Source organism: Hipposideros armiger, unplaced genomic scaffold (assembly GCF_001890085.2).
Source record: "Hipposideros armiger isolate ML-2016 unplaced genomic scaffold, ASM189008v1 scaffold_8, whole genome shotgun sequence".
In the NCBI taxonomy this organism is placed as follows: domain Eukaryota; kingdom Metazoa; phylum Chordata; class Mammalia; order Chiroptera; family Hipposideridae; genus Hipposideros; species Hipposideros armiger.
The window spans coordinates 7516976-7525212 of record NW_017731358.1 but is presented as its reverse complement, the minus strand read 5'-3'; the positions used below and the strand labels follow the sequence as shown (position 1 = coordinate 7525212).

The following is an 8237-nucleotide window of genomic DNA, read 5'->3' as shown; positions in this document are numbered from 1 at the left end:
GATACTATTAATGGTAACAATTATTGAGCAATATGTATCACTTTCTATATATTTCTCTCTAATCCTTACAAAATCTGCAAGGTAGGTATTTTCATCATCCCATTTTATAGATGAGGAAAACTGACACTCAGAGAAGTTAAGACATTTCAAAGTCCCTCAGCTAACTAAGCATTATTGAATAAGATACAAAGCTCTTTAAAGAGAAAATAGGTTACTTTTTTTACATAACCATTTAAAAATACGTATATTTGAAGAAAGAAAATATCAGTATCAGGGATGTACCATTTCAAGCCAAAGTAAAAGGAGTTTCTCACAGACTGATTCAACAATATCAGAGGACCACGAGAAAGTAGATGGCATAATGGAAAGAGCACCAAATTGGCAGCCAGGAACTGAACTTTTAGCTCTGCCTCCAACACAAAGAGGTTGTATTATACTGGGTAAGTCACTTTACAGTTTCCTCATCTTAAAATGAAGACAGACAAAGAGCATTATAATCCCCAGTGTTATGACTCCATGATTCAAGAGGAATTTCTATAGCTATTGATATGAAAGGAATAATATGGAAATGGAAAGGGCATCTCATGCAGTTAATTGCTTTAGGTTGCTCAAAGGTTGGGAATTTGAGGGCAAAAGAGCCACTAAGTAGCCTTGCTAAAGCTAAATGAAGAAAGGTGGATCTACCCCTTTTAGGCTCACTGTAGGACAGAAAAGTGCAGATGCATATATAAAAATTAGGAAACGGGAAAATATTTGTTTATTGTAATAAATTCATGTATGGAGTATGTGTCATTGTTGGACAAACAATGCTCTTGCTGTTGTTTTATAAAGCACCAGAATGATGAGTAGCAACTGGGAAAATAAAAAAATAAAGAGCTATCTGCTAAGGCCAGACTTCAATAAAACACTTAGCAAATAAAACAATCCCTCAAAGTCAACGCTGGCCCTGCCTTCCACAAACCCTGCACAGGATCTTGACACTTGAATGCTGAGGTGGTACTTAAAATTCAGGAAGTCTTATTTTCTTAAAGTCTTCACTGCTATAAATAATTATTTTCAAAATAACTACTTGGTGTAGGGCATAATGCCAGGAGCCACAAAAATATAAAAAGAAATATAAGGCATGTCCCTAACGACAGAGAGCTTAGTACAAAATGTATAGGAAAACCAAGTAACTAAAGATAGTGAGCGCGTGCCTGTGTGGACATCCGTTTACTCTGGAATTTAAATTACATTTCCCAAAGAAATAACACAAAAATTGGTGAGATTCCCAGGTCCCTCCTCAAACTTATTTATGCATATTTGGTAGAGCCTCAGTAGTTTTTCTTAATTCCTTAATTCTCAAAGTGATTCAAAACCAGTTTGAGGAGAGGATAGGAAGTGGTGCTATATAGCTGGAAAAAGCATATGCAATGTTATGATATAAATTTACAATTAAAAAATGAACACCATTTTTCATGACACAAAAAAACTACTATTTTCATTAAATGCAGAAGAAAATGGTAGCTATAATTTATATACACAGTACTATGCAATAAGTATTGTTCCAATTGCTTTACATATAACTTATTTACCCTCATTATTTCACTCTTCTTATTATTAAAACAATCTGAAGGAGGAGGTACTATCAATATCCCGTTTTAAGGTGAGTAAACTAAGGCATACTGAGGTTAAGTAATTTTCCCAGTCACAAACAAAGCTTCTTGGCTGGTGGAGGTACACAAAAGATAATGTATGTTCTGAGTAACCTCATCGCCCAACATTTGTCATTGAGGCTGAAAACAGGGCTGGGGGCATGAGAGCACTCATATACTAATATATATTTATAGCTCAGTAAGCATTTTTTTTTTGCAGACTATACGAACTAAAATGAAATGATTCAGAATAGTCTGGCCCCAAAGAATTCCATATTGTCTATACCACAGACAGGCTCACACAGGGCACAAGGATATGTGTACACGCATGTTCACTGTAGCAGTGTTTGTGATGGCCAACTGGAAGTGATCTAAATGTCCACCAAGAGGGGACGACAGGCTAAGTACATTCTGATATTTCTATAAGGGAATGCTGCATAGCCTTTTTAAAAAAATGAGGTAGTTTTATACTTATGGATATAGAAAAATATAGTATTAAGTGGCAAAAGAAAGGTATAGCACAGCATGTTTGTCCTCTTTCATAAGTGGAATCACAAAGCACATGCTATTCTATACCTTTCTCTTGCCACTTAATAATGTATTTAGGGTAAGTCAGAGAAAGATAAATGCCATATGATTTCACTTACATGTGGAATCTAAAGAACAAAAAAATAAACGAACAAACAAAACAGAAACAGACACATAGATATAGAGAATATTTTGATGGTTGCTAGCTGGGAGGGGGGTTGGGGAGATGGGTGAAAAAGGGGAAGGGATTAAGAAGTACAAATTGGTAGTTACACAGTAGTCATGGAGATGTAAAGTATAGCATAGGGAATATAGTCAATAATATTGTAGTAACTATGTATGGTGCCAGATGGGTACTAGATTTATCTGGGTGATCACTTTGTAAGATATATAAATGTCTAATCACTATGTTGTACACCCGAAACTAACATTGTATGTCAACTGTAATTGAAAAATTAAAAAATTTAAAAAAAATTATCTTTCCCATAGTGTTTAGCATATAGAAAAAGTTTAAGAAAAAAAAAACCAAGACATTATTTATAGTGCTTACTTCTGGAATGTGGGGAATGGGGAAAAGGGTCAGTAGATAGAGATTTTTGTTTTATATTATATCTGTATTAAATGTCATTTTACCAAAAGCACATACTGCTGATTTTAAAGTAGCTTAATTAAATTTAGAGTATTATAGAGCCTAAGCTTCACTTTATATAGTGGTTCCTAACAATAGACTGGTATGTAAATAAATCATTAGTGGTGAGATGTTTCCCAAATAATATATCCCTAACAGTAGTTAACCTAGAGAAGTTTATGATTCATTTACAAACAAGAGTAAAACCAACATCACTTTAAATAATCCATTAATGCAAAGGGGAAAAAAAGAAGGGGATCTTTAAGAGTCAAGCAGAAAGAAAAAAGAATTCTCTTCTACAGATGATTTAGGAGAGGGTGCATCCCAGAATGGAGGTCCTCAAAACAATTTTTTAAAAGGTCCCCTCAGTCTGGAAGTCCTTAGAGATGCAAGCAGCCTTCTTGAAAAGTAAAGGAACACTTTTATATGGACTCCTAATTGGGTTGGGAGCTTCCCAGAATGTGGCAAGTTCTTTTTTTTTTTTTAATCCTTTTTAAAATATGCTTTTGCATATTTTATAATTTAATTAACATATTTACAGTACCATTTACACATTATCCACAATTAAATATACAGTATTTGGAGGATGCTTCCTCAAAATGTTTTACTGATAGGGAGTGCAATTAAAAATGTTTGGAAACTAATGATGTAGTCAAATTTAATGCAGTACAGAGGAAAGTACTTAATGGTCATTCCATATAGTCAAGGGGTGAAAAATAAAGGTTGTGAAACAGTATACAATGCCAGCAATTTTTGAGTTCTCTTCAACTTTTTCCTGTATCTATTCTATGACCAATTTCCAATTTACCAAAAGATCCTGCCATTTCCCAAAACATAATTTCCTGGTTTTGACCATTCATAATCATTTGACCATCCAAATATAATTACTTCATGCTTCAGGAAAGGCATCCAGGCTCTCTGTGGGGAGAGAATCTTGCAGACAACTGTAAGATTCTATAAAAGCTCAGAAAGCTTCCAACTATTTCTAAAAATGAAAGTACTTCTGTCCCACTCTTAAATTGCCCTCTCCCCACAGACCCACTGGAGCTCTTTACTAAAGTCAGACAAATATATTCCTTTTGTCAAGGGGTTCACCCTCCCCTTCACACTCCAACACACCACTCGTGTTATGCAGAATAAACATCCTTCATACGACCAAATCAAGTTCTTTTCCCTCCAGAATTCTCTTCAAGAGTCCTTTTCCAACAGCCTGCCCACCTCTGATTCCTGGAATTTTAACGTCGATGGGATCGCAAGAATCATCCCTCTCTCCGAATCATCCCAGCAAGTCCTTAGCAGGATCTGTCGACAGGCCCCAGTTTACGTTAATATCGCCAATGTTTCTTTGATCTCCGCCCTCAAGACCTTTGATTTGTTTGGGTCCCGCCTCCCCTTCCGGACACTAAGTTTGTTTAGGCACGAAGTGCAGGGGCCCAGCAAGTTCTTTCCGAGGTCAGCTGCTGCGTACCCAGGTCGGCCGAAGCAGGCCGCTCAGGGAACATGGCCTTGCGGGCAGGGCTGACCCCAGCGTTTTTCTCAGTCGCTCCCGGAGGAGAAACGTCCTTTGGAGGAGGCAGACCGCACATATATGCCCCGAGGCCGCGCAGGGTGACTCCGGAGCCCTTCGGCGGAGCCAGCAGATACGTGGACTACTAGAACTAGGCCTGGTAAATGAAGGGAGACCGGTGAAGGGTCGGAGCCGGGACTGAATCAGGGAGAGGCGGGACGGGGAAAGGACTAGAGTGTGGCTGCTTCGGCAGCTCCTCGGGCCCTGTGGTGGGGGTGATCATTAAAAGACTCAAGGAGGGGAGGAGTTGGAGACCGTCCCCGACTCACCTGGAAGAGGCTACGGGAAGAGGCTCCAGTTGCCCCCCTCCTCCCAAATTTAAGCCACGTCAGCTCAGGAATCCCGAACGCGACACCTACCACTGGCGCGCCCCGCCAAGGGACTCAACCATTCGCGGTCGGGACGGAAGATGGGATTAGGACATGGACCAATCAGGGCTATCGGCAAAGCGTTACCAGGGAGACCAGACACGCCTTGTTTGTAACTAACTCCCTCAAGAGTGACGGAAACCAATCAACGCCAGGAAATGCTCCGCTTCCTCAAAGAAACAGCCAATGGACTCTGAAGAGTGCAGGAGGGGCGGAGTCAGACCCGAGCTAGTGTTCCGGAAGAAGATCGGGGGAAGAGCCGGAAATGCTGGAAGGGCGGGCGTTCTGGGAAAGGTTAGGTGTTGTCGTAAGGTGGGCCGGGTCGGATACCTGCAGTTCCTCGGTATCGTTGGGCGTGACTGACCCCGATTATGGCTTGGGCTTTTGCGGAGACCCCTGTACAGCGGGCACCAGCTGCCGTTAGGATTGTTGAATGAGCAGTGAGAAGAGTGGGGATTTGGGGCTTGCTCTTAGAGTCATAAAATATTAGAGCCAGAAGGTAAATCTAATATAACCGTTTAATTTTACTGATGAAAAATAAGAACCAGATTAAGGTGACTTGCCCAAAGACAAATAGCGACTTAGTAATGGAACTTGGGCTAGATCAAAGAAGCCTCTAAGGACATAAGTGAGAGAGAGAGAATAGTGAATACTAGGAAAGTGCCTCTTAGGAAGTGGCGCTTCATTTGGGCTTTAAGCAATGGGTGGGATTTGAAAGTTCGTGTCTTGGAATGGGAGTCAGTGAGGAGCTCCAGTAAAAGTCACCGAAATCATGCATCCTCTCTTTAAGCCCCTAAGGAAAGGCGGTAAAAGCAACTAGCTCCCGTGATCAGGCCCTCTCTTGACAGTAAGAGTATTAGTTTGAATTTATTGAGTCTTAGTGTGTGCCAGGCACTCAGCTCGCTAGCCCACTGTGTACCCTCACCTTAATGCTTACATAACGCTTGGAAGTTCACATAAGCTCAGTAAGGCCTTTGCTAGCTACCCATCTAAAATTGCAGTCCCCTGCAATTACTGTATACTGTTCTTTGACCTGGAGATATAGCTGAGATCAAGAGGCAAAAATGCTTGCCTTTTTGGAATAATAATTTAGTGAGGAGAGAAAATAAATAATATGGTTGATGGCAAAATGCTTAGGGGAGAAAACAATCAGAGAAGGGGTACATTGTGTGCAGGGAACTGCAATTTTAGAAAACAGTCCAGGCCTGATGACTCGTTTCATCCTCTTATACTCCTTAAAACTTGGAATGTACAGGGCAGCCCTTCCAAACCCGACATGAGTTAGAGCTTGGAAGTTCTGCTGGCTCTCCAAAAGCTTCTAGCTGAGGTCAGTAAGCAAGGGAATGTTGCTGAATATGAACTGCAGCTGTTGAGGGCTGAGGCACCCAGCTGACTTCAACAGCTGAACCTGCTCTGTGATGATGTGCAGAACTCTCATGCAGCTGGTCTCTCAAAGTTGTATTTAATAGTCATTTAAAAATCCTCAATCGGGGTTCTCTAAGGGTGAAGAAAAGTCTAAATTACAAGATTTGGGTTTTGTATGAAAATATCTATATATTTGCCCCCACAGAGCTCTGAGTCCTTATCAGTTATATTTCTCTACATCAGCAAAAATCCCAGAAGAACCCAGAGTGTACCAAACACCCCATACTCAAAGCCCAAGAAAAGATCATTCCTCTGATATCCCTAGCCCTCCTAGTGAGTCATGGGTGTTTCCTCTGGAGATGCAGAAATTTTTTGGTTCCCATTTCTTGACTAGGGCCTGCCAGCAGAATCCTGCTGAGGACAGAAGGATTGCTGCTCAGGGAATTTGGGGGCCTCTGTTCTGGTGTCCCTAGGAAGCCAGTATGACATGGGGTAGATTTCAGACCTTTTGTCTCCATGTCACAGTTGGTTAGTCATCCTTCATACCAGTTGACTTCTAGAAACATGTCAGAAGGCTACCTACAGGAATTAGGACTTGTTCTGACTTTTCTCCTGAGAATATTGGCACTCCTGATTAGGCACTACACCCAGGGAGAGACTGGGCTGGTTTTAGAAAAACTCAGACCAGGCCCGATGACTGGTTTCATCCTCTTGTATTCCTTAAAACATGTAATGTACAGCAACCCTTGATATGTATTATCTTGCCTACCTTCAGGCTCCTGGTTTCCACAGGTCTCCGTATATAGTCTAACTTTGAGGATGGAAGAGATTTAGATTTGGGGACTTACTGTGTCTGTGGTATCTCCTTGCCTTCTGGATAAGCTTTGGGATGAGAAGAATGGATGACAGGTTGGGTGTTAGGAGGGCTTTAAGTGTGGAATGAGCAACTGTCCTGGTTACGGGCTTCTCAGAGCTGTCCAACACAGGAGCAAACTGTTCCAAGGCAGAATGATGACTGTTGCAGTCCATGAGCTGGGAAAGGAGTCAGTGCTCTTGGAAGAAACAGCAGAGGCCCCAGGCTTCAAACTGAAGCCAGCAGTGTCCCATCCAGTGGGCAGCTCCCAGGATGAAGAATTTTGGAATACATACCAGGTTCTACAACAGCTGAGCAGAAATACTCATTAACAGACAGCCTGTGTGTGAGAGAGCTATGCCGGCTCGGTAGATCTAGTCTTTCCTGAACAGATCACCACCAAAGACTGGACAGTGGCACCTGAGCTCGTCTTGCCAGAGTCCCAGAGCTTGTTGGCATTTGAAGAAGTAGCCATGTATTTTTCCAGGAAGAATGGAAGTTACTAGATCCCAAGCAGAAGATCCTCTACTGAAGTGATGCAGGAAAACTATGAGACTGTCAATCTCTCTAGCTGTATTTGTGCTCCACAAACCTAAAGTGATCTCTTGTCTAGAGCAAGGGGAAGAGCCATGGGTTCAAGGATCCACTGAGTTCAAGCACAGTCCCGAAGAGCTGCCTATGTAGAGCTGCCTATGTGGTTCACACACAAACATGACACAGAAAGTCATCAGCCTATATGCCTTTCTAACTTAGAAATACAAGTACCAGGAAACATAGTATCAAAAATGGCCAGCATGAATGTTCCCCAAAAAACAACAGGCAAAGAAAGTCATGCTGGTATGCATAGGATGGGGAAATGGCACCCAGATTTTCCAGTGACGAGAGAGACTTTCAACCTGGAGACAAAAGCTGCTGAAACTTCTGGACTGTCAAGAAAGAACGTGCAGGAGCCTGTCCAGTGTCTTCAGTCTGAACAAATTTACCAGGTGGAGCTTAACCCTCAAGTTTATAACAAACTAAAAAATTATGAACCATGAAGAATTTTTCATCAGTGGAAAATTTGGGAATATAAACATGTTTCATGGAAAGGAATCAGTCGACTCTACAGGGGATGCATTACAGTTGTGCTACTGACTGTTTTTACTTATAACCTTCAGGGAATTCCTTTGCAAGAGAGGTGTTCTAAGACCATTCTGAATAATGGAAAAAGCTGTTTTGGGATTGTACCTGGCAAAATAGCAAATTCAGCTTCAAATAGCAGATGCAGCCATGAATCAGTCTTCTATGATCACAA

General features: G+C 41.4%; 1 protein-coding gene and 1 pseudogene across 6 annotated transcripts in view; one reads left to right on the top strand and one right to left on the bottom strand.

Annotated features, from left to right (window-relative positions):
* Window positions 1–7973, bottom strand: part of GOLGB1 (golgin B1) — a 79131-nt gene extending 71158 nt beyond the window's left edge. For 4 of the 6 annotated variants that reach the window (XM_019652855.1, XM_019652829.1, XM_019652865.1 and 1 more), the window contains exon 1: window positions 4627–7973. The gene's annotated coding sequence lies outside the window, so the exon portion shown is untranslated. Of the gene's footprint in view, window positions 1–3943; window positions 4093–4626 lie in introns of those variants that run through there. The other 2 variants (XM_019652848.1, XM_019652837.1) reach the window with 2 other exon arrangements.
* On the top strand, window positions 7006–7985 carry LOC109388279 (zinc finger protein 75D-like; annotated as a pseudogene).
* The last annotated feature ends 252 nt before the right edge of the window (window positions 7986–8237 follow it).